The sequence below is a fragment of the Hemicordylus capensis genome, chromosome 3 (genome assembly GCF_027244095.1).
Source record: "Hemicordylus capensis ecotype Gifberg chromosome 3, rHemCap1.1.pri, whole genome shotgun sequence".
In the NCBI taxonomy this organism is placed as follows: domain Eukaryota; kingdom Metazoa; phylum Chordata; class Lepidosauria; order Squamata; family Cordylidae; genus Hemicordylus; species Hemicordylus capensis.
In genome coordinates, this window is record NC_069659.1 from 186,612,838 (window position 1) to 186,632,816 (window position 19,979).

The following is a 19,979-nucleotide window of genomic DNA, read 5'->3' on the forward strand; positions in this document are numbered from 1 at the left end:
CCTTGATTTTTCTTCTTTGTAGGTTGAAGTCTGATATTTGATGCTGAGGCACTGTACACGAATGTAGACAATGAAGGGGCAAGACAGAGTCTTATATGGTTAGTGGAAGAGAATAGTGACAAATGTTGACAAATTGACAAATGTGGTTTTTCGATTAATGACATTAATGCAATGATTACTGTACACCTGCAATGTAACACCTTTAAATTTGATGGAAAGTATTATATGCAAAGACAGGCTAGCAATAGGTAATAGACTAGCACCTTTACAGGCTATTTCATATATCAATACCATCGAGAGAAGGAGCATCAATTCTGATGTAATTTTGTATAAAAGGTACATAGACGATTTGATTATTATTACTTCAGCTGAAAAGCAGACAGATGAAATATTTGAGAACTTGAATATGAGAGGGAGTATAAGACTCACAAGGGAAAAACCAAGTGAGGAGGGCTGGCTTTCTTTCCTAGATATGGAAATTAAAATAAGAAATAACCACTACAAACCAAATGGTATAGAAAATCAGCCAAGAAGGACATTTTATTAAAGAATCAATCAGTACAACCCAAAATAGTGAAAATGCAAACTATAAAAAATGTGATAAAGAGGGCAGAGGATGTTTCCACAGCTGAACATCAAAAGGAATCTAGAGAAAAAGCTGAAAACCTGATTAGGAAGAATGGGTATGAATTGCCTGTTTTAAAGAGTTGGAAAAGAGCTAGATACAGTAAGGGTTTGCTGGTACTTAAAATACCATTTATTACTGATAGATTTGCATGGCAAACCTAGAAAATCTTGGAAAAACAGGGAAGTACGATGCATGTGGTTTCTACAGCACCAAGGACACTTAAACAATTGTTAGGGGGGGAAGGAAACTGTCATTCTTGCTAACTTGGCAAACAGGCGCCTTTTAACGTGGTGATTCTCTTAATTTAGCAGGGGGAGAGTAACTGGCCATATCCAGTTACTCCAGTATAGAAATCGAATGAATGAATGAATGAATGAAAATGAATAAAATATAAAATGCTTAGGTTGCACTTCATTCTGTATTGGGGAATCCAGCAGGTCACTGAAAGATAGATATAAAGAACATCTAGCAGATATGAGGCATTGTGCAAAGAGAATGAAACCATGGTCATGCCATATGAGGATTAAGCATGAAGGCCAAATGGCACCAACTAAAGTATCTATTTGGGGGATTGAAAGGAACTACAAAGAAGGAAAATCAAGGAAGCATTACTTATCAAGAAACAGAGACCTGACATTAATGCTTGGGAGGCACTGGCCAATGCTATGAAGTTTATTAGCCTCTGAGAAGAATCAGGTGTTTTCCCCTTCTCCCTCCCCCACTTCTCACTCATTATCTTTCCACCAGTCAGGGGACTGTGTGTTATCACATCTAAGGAATTTAACAGCTGGGGAACTGAGGTTTTCATCTGTGCTCATTTGTTTTACTTAACTGAGGATGGTGTGTCAGACTGAAACGTCTTATGTTTTTATGTTTACCAACTTTTAGTTTTTCTTTGTGTGTGCAATAAAAAGGTCTTTTTGTTGAGAGTTACCCACTTCACTTTTCTCGTTGTTGTTGGTTGTGCTATCGAGTCTGTGTCAACTCCTGGCAACCACAGAGCCATGTGGTTTTCTTGGTAGAATACAGGAATGGTTGACCATTGCCTTCTCTCACACAGTGTGAGATGATGCCTTTCAGCACCTTCCTATATTGCTGCTGGCCAATATAGGAGTTTCCCATATTCTGGGAAACACACCAGCAGGGATTCAAACCAACAGCCTCCTGCTCTCTAGGCAGGTTGCTTCCCTGCTGCACCACTAGGTGGCTTTTCTCATTGTTAGTAACCAATTTTTACATAAAACAACTTAACCATGACTTGAATTTTTGAAGTACACAAATATTCTTTTAGAATTGCACTTTTCTTTTCTTTTCTTTGAACTGCATGTTTTGTGTACGGTGCCACATTTTTTAAAGCGCCCTGCCCTATTCATATTTATACTTTCAAAGACTGACATCTGAACCCAACTTTTGAATTTCCTCGTGCTGGGGAACTCTACTTCTGCTGCTAGAATTCTGATTTCCCTCAAGGAAGTTTGAATCTATGACTGTATATTCCACTCTCAAGATTGGAACCAGCCTGCTGAAATTGGAGTATCTTCTCCTTTGCTTCTTAAATTTTTATTAGATTAGATTACAATAACTTTAACATTCAATTACATTCATTTCCTACCTCTACACATAAATAAATATTGACTTCCAGCTCACCTATCTGCACGGTTCACAATAACTATACATATAAGACAATGCTATAATAGTTCAAAATATACAAACTGCATTCGATACTACTCGATTCTACCCATCCCCACCTGCTGCTATTACTATATTTCAAACCCTACTGAAAAGTCCATATTGGGAAAATAATTCTTTAAATAAAGCAAAAAAGTTCCCAATATTCTTTAAAGCATTCGAAATTATCTTCTCTTATAAATGTTGTGAGCTTTGCCATCTCTGCATATTCCAAATTTTTTATCAGCCAGTCTTCTTTCGAGGGCATTTTAGTGTCTTCTCAATTTTGCACATAAACTATCCTGGCCACTGTGGTTAAATACATAAAAAATGTTAAATTTCTTCTAGGAAGCTCTCCTTCTGTTATTCCCAGCAGGAAGGACTCTGGCCTTTTGGAAAATGTCAGTTTGAAAATTTTCTTCAGTTCATTATATATCATATCCCAAAAGGCCGTTGCCCAAAATTGGAGTATTTTCTTCAAACATGAAAATGGACATCCCAATTTGGATTTTTCACAATTTCTTATTCACACTTTCAGATTGGTTGCCCCCCACTATCTTTTGGGGGGAATATTGTGTTATTTCGTTGCAATGTGCTTTTTGTAATGGCTCCCTGCATCTTCTTCAACACTCACTGAGCTGACTTCATATTCTCTTCTGCCTAAAGAAATGTTGTGCAGGTTATGAAAGGCTGACATACCTGGCAAAAGAGAAAACAGGAGTTAAGATGATGGAGGAAAGGGACAGGAGGGGGCAGGAAAGATGCAGGAAACTGATGAGGAAATGGAAAACAAAGGCAGAAGGAAGTGACAGAGAAGAAAACCCAAACACTGAACCCCTTTTCAGACATTATGAGTGCTGTGGGTGCTCACACTTAGGAGGGCAAAAGTTAGGAAGCAGACCCACCCCTGGCACTGTCAATCTGAATCAGCCTCTTGCCCCTGACAAACATGCTTACAGCACTGTTTGTCTGAAGGGGGAGGTGATGTAAGCATGTTCAACAGCGATTCTGTGAACTGCAACCTTGAGGTTGTCGCTCGTAGAATTGCTATTGAACACATTTATGGCGTCTCCCCCTTCAGACAAAAAGCCCTGTAAGAGTGTTTGTCAGGGATGAGGGAGTGGCGTGACTTGACAGCAGGGTGGCGGGACTTCCTCCCCACTTTTGCGCTCCTAAGTGTGAGCGCTTGTAGCGCTCATAATATCTGGAGAGGAATTTTGTGTGTGAAAGAAAAGTAAAAAAGCAAATGCAGAAATATAAGAAAGGAAGCCAAAATTGCAATAGAAGTATCTGGGAAAGAAGAAGAACTACCCCAGTCAGCCATTCTTCAGCCTTTGCCACTTCAGCCAAGCCTGCTGCACCCCCAGTAAGTGAAGGAGAGGCAACCATGGAGCACACGCATCCCAACCCTTCTGACTGGCAACGCTGCAGGGGAAGGTGGCTGCCAAGCAATGCCGACTGAGCTTTCCTTGTCGATGGTGAGGGCAACCGCTTCCAAGGCAAATTGGGGTTACAGGGTCTGAAGAAGCAGTAGCAGTCATTGGAGCACCACTGAGGAAAGGCCCAGTGCACACAGAACATGACGTGAAGGTTGGCTTGAGAAGTGAGACGCTGTCCAAGGAGCTGTCAATAAATATTCTCAATTCCCATGTCTCATGAAGCAACACAAGAGGCAGGGAGCACAAGGCTTCTGACTCCTCCCTGCAAATTTCTCCCCTGGTACAGGGGATGTGGCACCAGTCCTGCCAAACAAACATTCCCTTTGAGCTACAAGAATCAGTCTCTTCTTTCAGCTCCTCCTTTCTCCAGATACATCCACCATGTTTGGAAAGTGAGCAAGTACTTCTTCCCTCTTCCTCCTTTCCTCAGCTAGATGTTGCATGATCTTTCATCCACTTCCTTATCATGTTCACCCTGTGAGGTAAGTTGCAATAATTCCCATTTTACTTTGAGGAAACTGAGAGGGAAAGTTATAGGGGTGAGATTCACAGTACAGGATCTAGAACTAGGTCTTCGAAACGTCTTGCACCACAACCAATGCTTTTGTTATTTGAAATGGGATACTCTACAGGAAAGGTAGTTCCCACATTCATCCTCAGACAAGCACTGTACTAGTGCTTAGGCAAGCTACCCTGCTACCCTGTGGATGGAGTCAACCAAAAGGCATGTGTGCAATCCCTTTTGACATCACAAATCTAGGATGATCATTTTGTTTCAAAATCCACTGGGTCTCCTATAATACAACAATATTTATGAATGAACATGTTCCTTTATCTTGTCCATGTAGAGATTTACACAGCATTGGATTCCATAACCATCAGAGAATTCTTCTCCATGCTGACAGAATGCCCAGATGGTGTCAGCAAAACCAATTTCTGTTTTTCTTGCAGTTTTGCAAATTCATCTTGATATGGGGGAAAGTGCTTGATAGTTATCTTATAAATAAGTGAATATTGATGCTCAATGCCTACTTTTATGGAAAAACCTAAGAACTAATACAATTTTTTTTAAAAAGAAACAATCTTCTGTAGTCATTTTACTGGCAAGTAAACACAAAAGCTGTATTCCATATTAGCTGTATTCAGGCATTATATTGTACATTTATATAGGTATCTATACACTTACACATTTTTGTGTGAATGACTATACATATGTTAACTTTGGAAGTAAACCTGATACTGTGCCAGGGTGCCAGGGGCCGCAACAGTGTTGTACCCAGGCCACCGGGAGGCTTCCTATGCACCTGTACAGGCCTCCTCAAATGCAGGCAACAGATAAAAAGTGTAGTATTTATTTTATTTTATTTTATTTTATTATTTTATTTTATTTTATTTTATATTTTATTTATATACCACCATTCCTAAAGTGGCTCAGTGCGGTTTACATTAAAATTAAAAAAACATAATAAAACAATTAAATTTTTTTAAAAAAATTAAACAAGATTAAAATTAAAACTAGATATTAAAATGTGTTGTGAGTTGCCCAGAGAACAATTTGTTATGGGGTGGCTAACTAATAAAGATTTATCATCATCATCATCATCATCATCATGATTAAAAGCCAGGCTAAAAAGATGGGTCTTTAAGGCTCCCCTGAAGGCCTCCAAGGAAGATAATCCTCTTATATCCACAGGGGATATTGCATATGTGTTGAACATAATGTGTGAATTACAGTATGTGTGTGCAGATACACACACCTTGGGCTACCATATAGCCTAATTTCCCCTGTATATTTCTCAATTTCCATGAAAAAGAGAAATGTCCTTGAGAAAAGGCAGGTCCAGTATTTGTCCACCCCCACGTATGAGCTGCCTGGCAGACCTGGCCCCCTTTGAGCCAGCAGCCCGCTCTACCAGTTGCCAAAAATCAGAGAATCCTACAGATCCCCCTCCCTTTTCAGTAGGCACTAGCTGACAGCCTCCTGTGCTTGCTTAGTGCACCATGGACACTGCTGCATCTTCTTATTAGCAGTTGTGCAAGTGCACACTTGTGGAAGCACTGGAATTGCACAAATGTCATGCAATTGCACAGCCATTATTTCCAATGGTTGTGCAATCACACAGTTCCCTTGTGCCATTTCAGTGTTTCTGCAAGAGTGTACAATTGCCATTGGGAAGACGCAGCAGGATCTGCGGTAGATTAAATAGGTATGGGAGGTTGTGCGGTGCCAGACACTTATTCAAAATAACGCATTTTGGGTCATTCTGAGAACCTTAATGAAGAACCTTACAAGCTTCATCATGAATCTTGGATAAAAAAGAAACCCCGCTATAACTTTCTCAGATCTTGTAAACAGCAAGTTTAGGTATGCTAGCCTGGAAAAACCAACTCTGATAAATAGACTTTAGCTATGAGAATTCATGTCATACAAAAAAACTGTTAGCCCTGAAAGTGCTACAGGACTTTAAAAAAAACACCACAACTTCATTCTTTACTTTTTGTAATACAGTTTCTTAGACAAGGAATTAAAATAAGCACTTTACTGTCCAAACTCCATGCTTTCTACCCATCTTGAGTTTTGCACCAGAAAAATAAATGTTGTATAGTATGAGCTTTTAATAATATTATTAAATTGTGTGCAGGGCAAAATGTGGCCTTAAAAAGTAGAAAGGAAATTAGCCATGAAACCACAGATTAGAAGTAAAAAAGAATGGCCAGTATCCAGATTAAATTAGTCACTGTGATGGTTGCCCTTCTTCAAGGTAATCCTGCTGCCCCCACGCAGACTCTTTGGCACATCTAAGACCAATGTCACAGACTTATGAAGCACTTGAGACAGAGCTTGTACTTTGTTAAATTCCTCTAGTATAAGTTACCCTATAGCATGGTGGAAATGAAACACTTCTGGTAAACGTGGGAGAGAAAAGAAAATGTTCTAACACGTTGGTAACATTGAACTAACAAGCTTTATTTTAATCTTGCTCAGGTGTTGTTGAATAGGTTCTTATAAGCATAATGATTTCAGGTATCTACATAAACTTGTAACTCATAGTGTTGCAGTTTTATGATGTTTTGCTGTTAAGATTTCTTCTCTGTGACTTTTCTCTTTTAGGTATAGTTTTGTTTCAAACCTGCCTCTCAGCTGAGGACTCCCCAGGTCTTTTCCTGAACAGAAAATGGGCTTTCCATTTTCTCTGTCTCTATTATTATTATTATTATTATTATTATTATTATTATTACATTTATATCCCACTCTTCCTCCAAGGAGCCCAGAGCGGTGTACTACATACTTGAGTTTCTCTTTCACAACAACCCTGTGAAGTATGTTAGGCTGAGAGAGAAGTGACTGGCCCAGTCACCCAGCTAGTTTCATGGCTGAATGGGGATTTGAACTCGGGTCTCCCCAGTCCTAGTCCAGTACTCTAACCACTATACCATGCTGGCTCTCTCTACACATAACCCACTCTTCTTCCTGAAACAAGTCCCTCTCTTGTTCAGTCTTATTTTCCTTTCCCAGGCTCCCAACTAGGATATGCATGAAACTGATCTTGCATTTTGTTTCCAGCTTGAAATAAAATGCAGATGGACGAAACACTTCATTGGAACAGCAGTCAACCTGGTTGTTTTGACGGAACTCAAAACAATGAGTTCTGAAGCTGAAATGTTGAAACTTGAAGTGTTTCAGCCATAGAAAACAATGGGGAAACTCGAAACACCCCTTTGTTCCCCATGGGTAGCTCCTGGGGACACCAAAGTGGGTTGGGTAGTAGGGCATGATGGGTGTTACCTACCACCCAACCCACAAAATGAATGGGCAAGCAGGTTATTTTAACACATTTTTTAACTTTCCCCCCAACCCCCCATAGGAGTAAGTAGCCTCTCCCTGTCACTCAAACTCCTTCAGCCCTTGACCTCCTGCACATACATAAGTTGTATTACAATAACATTCTGCGCAGTTCCATAGCATTAACATTTAGAATACATATATATAACAACTGTAAACAAATACTGGAAGAAATACATGTCACAGTCAAAATGATTATTGGAGATCCACCTCCAGATGGCATCAATCTTTTGCACCAGTAACCCTAATGACCACTAGGGGCACTGGGAGTAGAGATAGATAGTTAAGGTCTCCTTCTCTTTCCTGTTTATCTCTGCCTATAAAGGTAAAGTGTGCCGTCAAGTCGATTTCGACTCCTGGCGCCCACTGAGCCCTGTGGTTTTCTTTGGAGGGGTTTACCATTGCCTCCTCCTGAGATGATGCCTTTCAGCATCTTCCTATATCGCTGCTGCCAGATATAGTACCAGGGAGGATTTGAACCAGCAACCTTCTGTTTGTTAGTTAAGCATTTCCTTGCTGCATCACTTAAGGTGATATCTCTGCCTATATGACCCCTCTATTGATATAATGTACTCAGGAACTTCCTGGGAATGACTTCCTTCTTCTTCCCAGAATGCTTCTAGCTCCCTCTCTGAGCACCATACTTCTATAGGTCTCTCTCTGACCATCATGTAGCCAGAATGATATACGTCTTTTCTATCATCATGTACTTCTGAATAGGGTAGATTAGTTTAACCTTACATGAATCTCCATGCTTATCATTTACAAACTGTTGCCCCAAGACCCAGTTAACTTCTGCTGTAATGGGAGTGAGTTAGCTCCTGAAATACTCTGCTATAGGTAATTACCCGCAACAGTGATTAGTCATGGATGTCTGCCAGTAATTTCTGGACTTTGTCAGTAATGCTAGTCTGAATGCTCCCCATAATGTCATGTGTTTGTTGGGGATTGGGGCCCCAGTGGAGTGGAGAAGATGTTGAAGAGGACACATGAGGCCTGTCCTTATCTGGCTCTGTTGGGAAAATCAGGAGGAAGCAGCAGGAAAGATGCTGGACAAACCTTTGACAGGCAGAGGAGGCATAGTCATCAAGGCTATGCAGAACATCTGGCAAGAATAGATCTCACTGAGCTTGGATAGGCTCTTGTAAGAGCCCTTCATGCTCTTGCAAAGCTGCTGTCAGAATGCTCAGCTCTTTAGGACAGAGCAAACCAGTGCCAGGGAGGAGGGAAAGGGCACTTTCTCAGGGTTTTGTGGCACATGCAGAGGGGCGATTCCAACAAACACCCCTCACGCGGGACTAGATGTGCCAAGATCACATTGTCATGTCCTTGAGTGATGTCAGGCTGGGTGCATTCTCACCATTGCCTGGACATTAACGTGTGTTGATGCTCTATTTTTAATGCCATAATGTTAATGCCATAAGTCTACAGTGCCTCTCCTTCCAAGGGAACCAAGGTGTGCTTCAAATCCCTGAAACCTCCTACTACTCAGGGAAGTGGGAGAACTAAGGCAATGTAACAATGACACTTCATTCAGTTTGAAACTGCTGTCTATTTTGAAAATGCATGTAATATTACTGTAATAACATGGTTGAATTTCACAGCAGGTAACCAATGGAAGGATGTGTTGGGAGCATACTTGGACAACATGCTTGGCTTAGAAGGTGCATGCATGTTTAGGGGGCTGTTTGGTGTGTGTGTGTGTGTGTGTGTGTGTGTGTAGCTATTGTTGCATTTGTGTTTGGAAAGAGGAGTTGGGGGACAGTTCAGTGCTTACCTAGTAAATCAAACTGATACTTGTGGGCTCTTGCCAAGGTAAGTAGGAGAGTACCACGATTTTCATTAATAAAAGTTATTTTAAATGTATTTTTTAAAAAAACCCAAAAAAACCCAAAAATGGTGTTTTAATTGCTTCCTAGAGTGCTGAATGGGAAACTGAGAGAAAGAAAATAAATTAAACCATTGCATGGTACATTTGAGTTTTCTCTGTTTTATGTGCTGGCTGTTCCTGCTGTGGTCAGTTCAGTGCCTGTGGAAACTCTATTAAGAGATAAGCAGACATGCAGAGAGCCTTTCTGAATGAAAAGTAAAATATGGCTGAGAATCAGTGAACTAAATCCAAGACTACAGCTGAGAGCAGAGTGAAGCAACACAGTACTCTCTAGTCTCTTTCACCAAGGTATTTCCAGATATTTGCTGAACCTAACCCTCTTTCAGTTTTCTTTACAATTCAATGTTTTTCTGAAGCCTTCCGATAAAGCAGACATTTAAAGCACATCAGGGACATCACAAGCAGAGCAGGGTGGTGGGATCCATGCCCTCTTAGTCACAAGCATCTGGGAGGCTAGAGCCAGACAACTGAAAGGGGAGGTTATAGAGCAGGGATTTGCTGTATAGAGCAGGGATTCTGAACCTGAGGTCAACCATTAAAGGACATGTTTCCAGGGAGAGCAAGCTGAAGATACTTATAGGCTGTAATCTTAGACACGTTTAGCTGAGATTAAACCCTAGTGAATTAAATTGGCTTACTTCTGAGTAGATGCGCTTCAGCTTGCACTAATATTGTGTTTTTAAAATGGTTATAAATTGGTATATAAAGGCTGTGTGTATGAGTATGATTGCAGTTAAAGACCTCTGCTAACTTGGCAAAGAGGCACCTTTTAACATGGTGATTCTCTTATTTAGCAGGGGGAGAGTAACTGGCCCTATCCACCCCCAGCACAGTACCTCCAGTGACTGTTGCTGGTGTCTGTCTTATGTTTCTTTTTAGATTGTGAGCCCTTTGGGGACAGGGATCCATCTTATTTATTTATTATTTCTCTGTGTAAACTGCCCTGTGCCAGTTTTGGAAGGGTGGTATAGAAATCAATCAAACAAACAAACAAACAAACAACCACCTATGGCAAGCGAGCCCTGCACACTCCTGGAGTTTCTGGGCCCAAGCCAACCAATCACAGAAGTGTCCAACAACATGCTTACAGCCTTCGCTGATTCAGACAAAGACTGTGAGCATGACTGACCTGCTGGAGGGAAGGGTGAGTGATTGATGCGCCAGGCAGGACCTTGCACATCTTTGGATTTATAATATCTGAATAGGGCTACCAAGTCACACAAAAAACTAAAGTCAACACTGACCCAATCTAATTTTGAGGATCAAATGCCATTAACTGTATTTGTTATTTTGCTTACAGACTAATTTGCCATTTCCATTTGTGTCCATTGCTAAACATTTTTCAAAATGGTGAGCATTTTCAAATTACACACAGAAAAACAAACCTGCCAAGTACTTGTTGACCGATATTAGTAATAGCTCATTTTCTATCTGCATCTTACCACACCTTAAACTTTCCCCAGAAACATTATGCCCCTTGACACCAACATCGTCTACTCTGATTAAAGCTGAACAGTAAAGATGCTGATGCAGTGCAGATCTAAAACGATAGAGCAAAACTGGGTTAGACAAATCAATATTCAGTTATTGGAGTAGGCTTAATGCACCCTTCCTCCTTTTACTTGCAAGGTCAAATGATGCCTGAACTAAACTGAAGCTTTTCTGCTACCTTTTGTTCAGGGAGTGGGGAGGGAACACATTGTTGCTACGAAAGTGCATCTACATTAAAACCAAAATTTCTCCACTAGAGATGTGCAAATTGATTCGGGTACAAATCCTCAGGGGGGTGTAGTTGGTACATGGCAGTTGACCGTTGGCACTTTCCAGTGACAGTCAAAATGAACAGAAGAAATGAAGGTTTGCAATGAATCCTCTTAGGGATTCATTATGAGGAAAAGTTATTATACACCAAAGAATCCAAACACTTGAAATATAATGACTCCACATTTTGTTCCATAACTCCACTTCTACAAGGGCTAGAGTTTAGCTTTTTTCTTTTTTTAAAAATGAAATCTGTGGATCCATTTTAGGGTTAGGATATGGCAACTTCGAATCCCCATTGTTTCCTATTGTGGAATTGTTCAAAATCAGTAAAGATTTAAAAAAAATCATTAAAAGTCAACCAAGTGCCCCACTGCCTTGAAATTTGAGTGGTAGGTGGCACCCATGGGGACCTACCCACCAACCAAATTTAGTGCCCCTATGAGCTTGTTAAGTGGTCTGAATCAGTCCATATCCAAATTGAATCAAAGCAAATAGAAATCGAATCTGGGGTGATTTGGAGGGGGTAGATTTGGATAGAAAACAAACCAGGGTTGATTTGTTTGGGGCACAAATCAAATAAAAAAAATCGAGTTGTCCACATCCCTATTCTCCACAGAAATCTATGGGCAGCTCTCATTCCTAGTCTGGGGGATTAAAAAAAGCAGTCTAAAGAAACCAGACGTCAGGCAAGCTAGGTAAATTTATCAATTAAATCCGTGGTTAAGAATGGTTGAAACAGAACACTTGTGTGTCACTAGAAAAAGATATGGGAATCATGCAGATCTGGTGCATGAGGGAACTGGTCTTGGCCTGCTCAAACCTTATCTTGGTGGAGGAGAAGGGATGGGGGAATGTGTACTGTAAGATTAAAGAAAGCTCACCTTCCTGAACTATATAGTATTGTTTCAGGAGAAAGAAAGCACTACAAAGCCAGCTGTATACTGCAAAATTTGAGATATACTACACAATTTGATTATAGGTCATACCTGTACTGTCTCCTGAGAAATTTTTAGCAAGCTCACCAGAATATTTCCATTATCCCCACAACATACACAATAAGACATTCAAAACTGTCAACCACCCAGAGATGTGAGTTTTGGGCGGTATAGAAATTTGTTAAATAAAATAAATAAATAAAACTAGCTTAACCCACCTGTGCAAAGCATCTGCGCGCTAGTACTTGATTGCTCCCCTCACCTCAGACTTCTCTCCACCCTTACCTGCACTCCTGCTCCTCCTCCATCTGATTGCTTCCATCTCCCTCACCCCTCTTGGTCACTCCTCCATCCCTTTACTCCATCCCCCTCACCTCTCTTGGTCGCAGCTGCAGTATTGCTGGCACCTATTTGACAAGCTGCAGCCCCCTATCCCCAGAGACCTCCCCACCCTCACCCGAGCCCTGCTCCTGCTCCTCCTCACAGGAGCAGCAGGAGCAGTGTTTGCCTGGGCCCTTCCTCACCACCGCCACCACCATGGCCGCTCGTTCCCCTCAGGCCGCTGACTGGCCCAGGTCTGTCCCTTGCCGGCCTGCCTCCCTCCACCAATGGCCTCAGTAGCCCCAAACAGCAGCAGTGGTTGACTGGGCCCTTCCTTGCTACCAATAGGTGCCACATGGCCGCTCGTTCCCCTCAGCCCACTGACAGGCTTGGGCCCATCCCTCGACCTTCCTTCTTTCTCTCTTCTCCTCCCCCGCCCCCTTCTCTCTTTTCCTTCCTGAGTTAACAGATCTTGTTCATCTTGTTTCCTCATTTAATTCATACAACTTCAGCCTCCTTCTCCTGAAGGAGCTCCTCCCTCCCTCACAAACCCTCTCTTCGCAGACCCCTGACCACTATCCATTATATATATATATATATACACACACACACACTCTTCTCCTCTACAATCAAGAACATCTTCTTCTGACCAGTAACAGTTGCATTCCAACTGACCTTAACCATCACAGGCTCCTCCTCCCTGTCTGCATATGGAATCCCCACTGCCCAATCACCACAGTGCTTCTGCTCGCAAACTCTTGCGAGAGCTGCCACACATGGGATTAGCCACGGGTACGCCTTAAATAATTATATATAGAGATATATTAGGTGGTTCAGAAAGATACGTTTGAGTGAGAGAGTTCCATGTGCAAAGACTCGATAAATTTAGCACACTTTTAAAAATGTAAATATAACCCTTTCAAGAGCTGTGAAGAGATAACTGGAAAATCTGTTGGGGGTAAATTTCTAATTTTTTTCAGCATATATCCTGCCTCCCCAGGGTGGCTAACATAAAGCCTGAATGAACACTGAACACTAATAAAATGAACACTGAAATCAATATTCTAGTCTTGCCACAGTAAAGAAGTGACAAAATGCTCCATTACAATGATGGAGAGAAAAGATTCACAGCTGTGGAACCTTTTTAAGTACCTTCCATCTCCAAAGCTTCCGGCCTGGAACCTTCAACCCAGATCTGCTTCTCATAGTCAAACCAGATGGAATGTCACACTTTTTATTTTGCTAAAATTAATCATGGGCAAGGGGAGTGTTGGATTGAGGCCATAACTCTGGGGATCTAACCTTTTCCCTTTCACCACAGGCTCCATCCAAATTGTCCCCCCACCCCTCAACCTGCTATTAGCCATGGAAGGAAAAACATACCATCACTTAATATGATGGCTCTATAATTGCTTCAGTGGCACTTACATTCAGTTCAGTGCTTCAGAGTACCCCAAACGTTTCCAAGAAACCTGCTTTGAATAATGAGAAATTATTATTCTAAAGAGAAATTGGGGGTCATTTTTAATGAGGCAGATTAAATTAAATAGTAAAGCATTTTTAAAGTCCAGCTTTCCTTTCTTGCTTCCTTTAACGTCAGAGAAAAAGAGAACACAGTGCTGGATTTAATCAGATGAGGTACTTTAAAAGAAAATGGATCACAGTTTCACACTTTTTAAAAGCAAAGCTGAAAGAAAGAGTTGGTTTTTAAAAATCACTTCTAATTGGCACTTGTGGAGTTTTGTTCCCACATATTTTAAGAGAACAAAGAATCCATAAAAATCAGCCTGACAGGACATCATGCAACATTTGAAAGAGTGAAGGAAGGATGCATCCAGAATAGGAGATGCCTTTTGACCAAACACCTTTATAGCTTTTCAGAAAGAAAAGAACCACTTCAGGAACTCCAATCAGGAAAGCAGGAATTTGCACCCAGGTCTATTTGGCTCTTGACATTTTACACCTCTTACACTGCCAAAAAAGCCAGACTATGCAGCAATTCCTAAAGTAGGGGGAAAGAAGAGCTCTCCTACCTTGCTTTTCTGGTCATGTGGATCCACTTACCTCTTCTATCCAACCACTGGGACCCAGCAGGCCTGGAAACAATAGAGAGTTGTAGCCTCATGGGCTGCCATCCATGGATATGCCACTCTGCAAAGCACAGTCTATGATCCTGTGGTTGGAGCTGCTTCAGCAGGGCTAGGTCCATCTCCTGTTTCTTCATGGACAATTAGAGGGCAGCTGCTTATGTAATGAGGCTTTCCAGTCTATTGGCAGTGCAAAACATGCTGGAAAGGCATGGAGACCTTGGAGGACTATCAGCTTCTGATTTTAGCAATGGATGCCAGGTCTGGCTATATAATGTCATTCACAGGACTGAAATCCCTAGTGGCTAGGGAGGACTGGGGGGCAGGAGTATACCTACCTCCCCCCACACCAACTTCTGGGATGTTTGCTGTGCTGCTTTGGCACATACACAATCACCACTGTGGAGAGTGGCGCACCATTCTGGAGGCCGGGGAATTGCTGCCTGCCCTCCAGAAATCCCACAATGCACCGTGCAAGGAGCATGGTGCATTGGGGGATTCCCCATCAAGCTGGATGCTCTAGGCGCCCAGGTCTATGTCTGCTTGGGCTACAGGCAGCCCAAACAGACACACAACATACTCATGCCCTTCTACCTGGATAATAGCCCAGGGAAAATTCCTGGGCTACCCAGCAATAGGGCTGTGGGGCTGCTTGTGTACATTTACTGCTCATCACGGTAAGCAGACGATGCACTGCATCGGGGCGCCACCTGCTGGAGGGCGCCGAGCGCCATCTTGCTTACTCCTCACGCAGCCTCTTCGCCAGATCTTTTGGTTCTGCTCTTCACAGCCACAGACCCAATCAGATTCTGCCTTTGGTTCCCTTCAACGAAATCTTGTGTATGCAAAGCCTGTGTCCCCTACCACTCAGGGTGGGGAGGGAATAGCCCCCCTCCCTCAGTATCTGCAGGCTAAAGTATGGTACAATCACAGGGATGCCCCCCCCCTCCTTTCCTTGCCAGGGAAGGGTATCGTGGTGGGGGGGCGGCAGGGCTGGGCTGCAGTTTGCAGGCTTGCTAACTATAGCCTGGGGGGGAGCTCTTGGGGATGGCGTCGGGTTACAGGCGCGTGCTCTCGTATGCGCACACACACACACACACAGAGGAAAGAGCCTGCAGCCCTTTCCTGACTCTGCCTCCTCTACTTCGCTCTCAAGATATGTCTGTGTGTTTGGGATGGAAAGAGAATGTGGCAGCTCTGCTGCTCCATAGCTGCCTCTTGTACTCCATTTTATCTTTATTTCCCTTTCTTTTTCTTGACCCATTTCTGTTCTGTTTCCTCTCTCCCTTTGCTGGCTTCCCCCTTCTATTGGACCTCCCTTCCTGCATTTTTTCTTCCTTCATCCAGAGATCATTAGATTTTTCACCTCCTTCTGAGACATCCTCAGCTCCAACCCTCGTTTCTGCCTCCCTCCTCCCCTCTCGCAATGTTAAATAGAGATCAGTGCAGTGAGAGACATTTCACTGTTCCTAGGTTTTTGGCTTCTTTAAGGGAATTTAGCCAAGCTTTCCTTCTTTAACCAATAGCACCTCAGTTCTGTAGAGGGAAAAATAAGCTCAAGTTTAACCAGCCATCACCCACATTTCCCTGTTTGAAGTAAATTGTAACTTCCAATAAACCTAAGGATTCTTTTAACTGGGATTGGGGGCGAGAATAACTAGATCTTAACTGAAAATGCCTTTTAAAACAATGCATACTTTAAAGTTTTGTTTCTAACAAATGTAAGATATTAGCTGAACTGATGAATATCAAATTGGATGTGACTGGGGTTTGCATCTTGGGAAACTTAAGATAGATTTTTCATGTTCCCTTAAATTCCTGCATTATTAATGAGAAAGTATTGATGATGATGATAGTTGGGCAAAACTTTTCAGTAAAAGTACACCATCATAGCTAGTTTGATTCCAGACAGATTTATTGTTCAGTTCATTTTTGTTCAAGTCCAGTTGACATGCACATGTCTAGATGACTGTAGATGTCTGTGGAATCTCAGCCAGTATCACTGCTCTAGAAACATCATGCTGCAAATTGGCAGATACAGTGTTTTCCATCCACTGTCTCGTATATTTAGTATTCTAAATGTTATCCAGCTACTAGCTTGTCACGCAACAACAAATCATATACTGTCTAAACTTTTGACAGTTATAGGTTTCTAGGCAGTAAAGTTGGATTACAGTAAGTGCCAATGTCATATTCATATGTGAATGCTAATGATCTCTGACAAATTTTGAGATTTTAGATTTTGAGACTAGAACTAATTAAAACATATCTCTCATCTAGTATTTCTCAAGAAAGATTAATTGGATTGTCAATGATAGCTATTGAAAGCAATATCTGCAAAAAATTTGAAATAGACAACATTCTAAATGAATTTGCCTCAATCAAATCAAGAAAAGTAAAATTTTAACTTTAAAATTATATATCATATTTTCTACATTATTGACCAATTGTATTTCTCCTAGTCGGTAGTTATTTTATTTTTGTGTTCTAAATGTGATTTGCACATATTTTAAATTTTTATTTCTCCTTTTTAAATTATATTATATTATATATAATTTATGTACATAATTAAGTAAAATCTTTGTGTATTAAATTTGAATACACACTAATTGTATTCATTTTGAATTTTTATTTTTTACTATAGTTATAGTAAAAAATACTATAGTTGAGGGTGCTCAACAGAATGTTGCATCGGGGCGCCAGATCCCCCAGAGCCGGCCCTGCTCGTGTGAACAGCCTCAGTGTGTTTCCTGGGTTTGCTGAACCAAATGGAGGTTCTACGTGTATGCTGCTCATGGGGTAGGAGCTCTCTCACCCTCCAACCCACCCCCAAATGTTCAAGTGAACAGGCCTACAGAGTTTGAACTGACAAGCTGTGCATTACAGGCTACCTTAGTGTTCATATGTGCACATAATGGGAACTACTGATAAAAAAAAGTAGTTAAACTACATTTTGGCAACAGTCATCAGAGCTACTTTTGTAAGGTGTTTGATGTAGTTAAGTAGTTTCAGTTACTTTTTGGTAACTTTCCCCACCCTGCTCCCAAGTCCAAAATTAAGACATCTTTGTTTGTTACATAGAACAAAAGAGTTTACCAGAGTTTTGCGACTCCAGATGATCCTTTGCTCACATAGCCCATTTCACTTTTGGATTAGATGGAAATCGAGATTGCAAAGAATGGGAGCCCATTTAAATTGTGCCTGAATTATTTTTTATTTGAAAGGACAAGACCTATGCTTTTTCATAAAGATCAGTGACTGACATCCAGACTAACGGGGCACTAGTGCAAATATGTTGTGCTAGCTAGTTCTGCTACGTTGGGAGCATCTGTTCCAGACTAGTCTTGCACTGATGATGCAACAGGTAGTGCTTGCACAAGCTCCTGTGACACACCTCATGCTGTGAAGCCTTTCCCTCAGTCCTTGTATGTTGCAGGGAATCACTCAAGGCCATCTTCTTCCCTACTTGTGCTAACTGAGCAACCCCTGCTAACTGAGCAAAGAGATATCTTTAAAAGTGATGATTATCTCATGTTTAGCAGGGGAGAGCAACGGGCCGTATCCAACCCTAGCACAGCATCCCTGCAGTGGCTGTTGCTAGTGTCTACCTTATGTTTCTTTTTAGATTCTGAGCCCTTTGGGGACGGGGCCATCTTATGTATGTATTATTTATTTTTCTATGTAAACCAACTGCTTTGATAATTTTGCTGGAGAGCGGTATATAAATATTCGTAGTAATAGTAATAGTTGTGCCAGTGTAACACTTGCAAAAATGGGCTGTGAATGCAAGCGACTGATCAACTTTTAGCATTGTGACCTACTTGTGTCTCTGCATCTCTTTGTTGCACTAGAGAAAGTGTTAAGTTGGACGTCTGCCTGTGTGTTTTGTTCAGAATAATTGCCCCCACCACTTATATTGATTAGTTTTCTGAGGATCATGGAATGATGGATGACTCACAAGGCAGATCAGGGTGAAAGGGGCACGACCAATTTATTCACCCCATTTCCCCAAACCTGTATTGTCAAAGAAAATTATCTAGTTCTAGCATTACATACAAGTGTTGCTAGAGAAGGCAGTATTTTCTATATAGAGAGTTCTGCAGAATTTATCTCCATGTCTACTCAAGGTTTTGAGCCATTATTCTAGATTATGTGAATCAACTGAACAAGCTGACGTGCACCATCATTTAAAAAGGAAAATACAAGTTCTTCTTGTGGTAGTTTGGTTTTCCTGGCTAATATAGGCATTTCCAATTGATTTTGCCAATTTTTGAATGGAGCCTTATAACAGCAAATTAAAGCAGGAAAGGATCTTAAGCTTGGCCATGGCCTACTCGTGTTAGGTTTGTCCCATTATATCTCCCGATCCTTGTGTATTGATTTTGACTATGCACAATGCACCTTTCTCAGGCCCTCCTGCTCCTCTCTTCCTGCCTTGGACCTTCACCCCACAAAGCTTGATGTTGCACTTGCCTATGGCTCACCTACCCCTTTTGTCCTTCCCTGGATGTTTATTTATTTATTACATTTTTACACCACCCCAAACTTTCATCTCTGGGCAGTTAACAATAGCATAAAACAAGTTAAAACATATACAAAAACTTAAAACAATTTAACAATTTAAAAATCATCCACAAATTAAAACCTTAAAATTTTAAAGAACTGAAAAAGCTTGGTGAAGAGGTGGGTTTTCAAATGCTTTCTAAAAAAATTGTCAGAGATGGGGAGAATTGTATCTCAGTAGGGACCACATTCCACAGTCTCGGGGCAGCAACCGAAAAAGCCCATCCCCGTGTGGCCACCAGCTGAGCTGGCAGCAACTGGAGACGGATCTCTCCGGATGACTTCAGTGGGCGGTGGGGCTCATAATGAAGAAGACGTTCTCTTAGATACCCAGGGCCTAAGCCATTTAAGGCTTTATAAGTTATGACTAGCACTTTGTATTTTGCCCGGAAACCTATCAGCAGCCAGTGTAACTCTATCAACAAAGGAGTGGTATTGTCTCTCTGAGAAGACCCAGAGACCAACCTGGCTGCCGCATTCTAGGAACATAGGAAGCTGCCATATACTGAGTCAGACCATAAGTCCATCTAGCTCAGTATCTACACAGACGAGCAGCGGCTTCTCCAAGGCTGCAGGCAGGAATCTCTCTCAGCCCTATCTTGGAGAAGCCAGGGAGGGAACTTGAAACCCTCTGCTCTTCCCAGAGCGGCTCCATCCCCTGAGGGGAATATCTTCCAGTGCTCACACTTTTAGTCTTCCTTTCATATGCAACCAGGTCAGACACTGCTTAGCTAAGGGGAGAAGTCATGCTTTCTACCACAAGACCAGCTCTCCTCTCCAACTGTAGCTTCCGGACTATGTACAAAGGCAGCCCCACATAGAGCGTATTGCAGAAGTCA

General features: G+C 41.7%; 1 pseudogene; it reads left to right on the plus strand.

The window, feature by feature from the left end:
• Window positions 1-579: 579 nt before the first annotated feature.
• Window positions 580-19,979, plus strand: part of LOC128350532 (probable C-mannosyltransferase DPY19L1) — a 30,763-nt pseudogene continuing 11,363 nt past the window's right edge.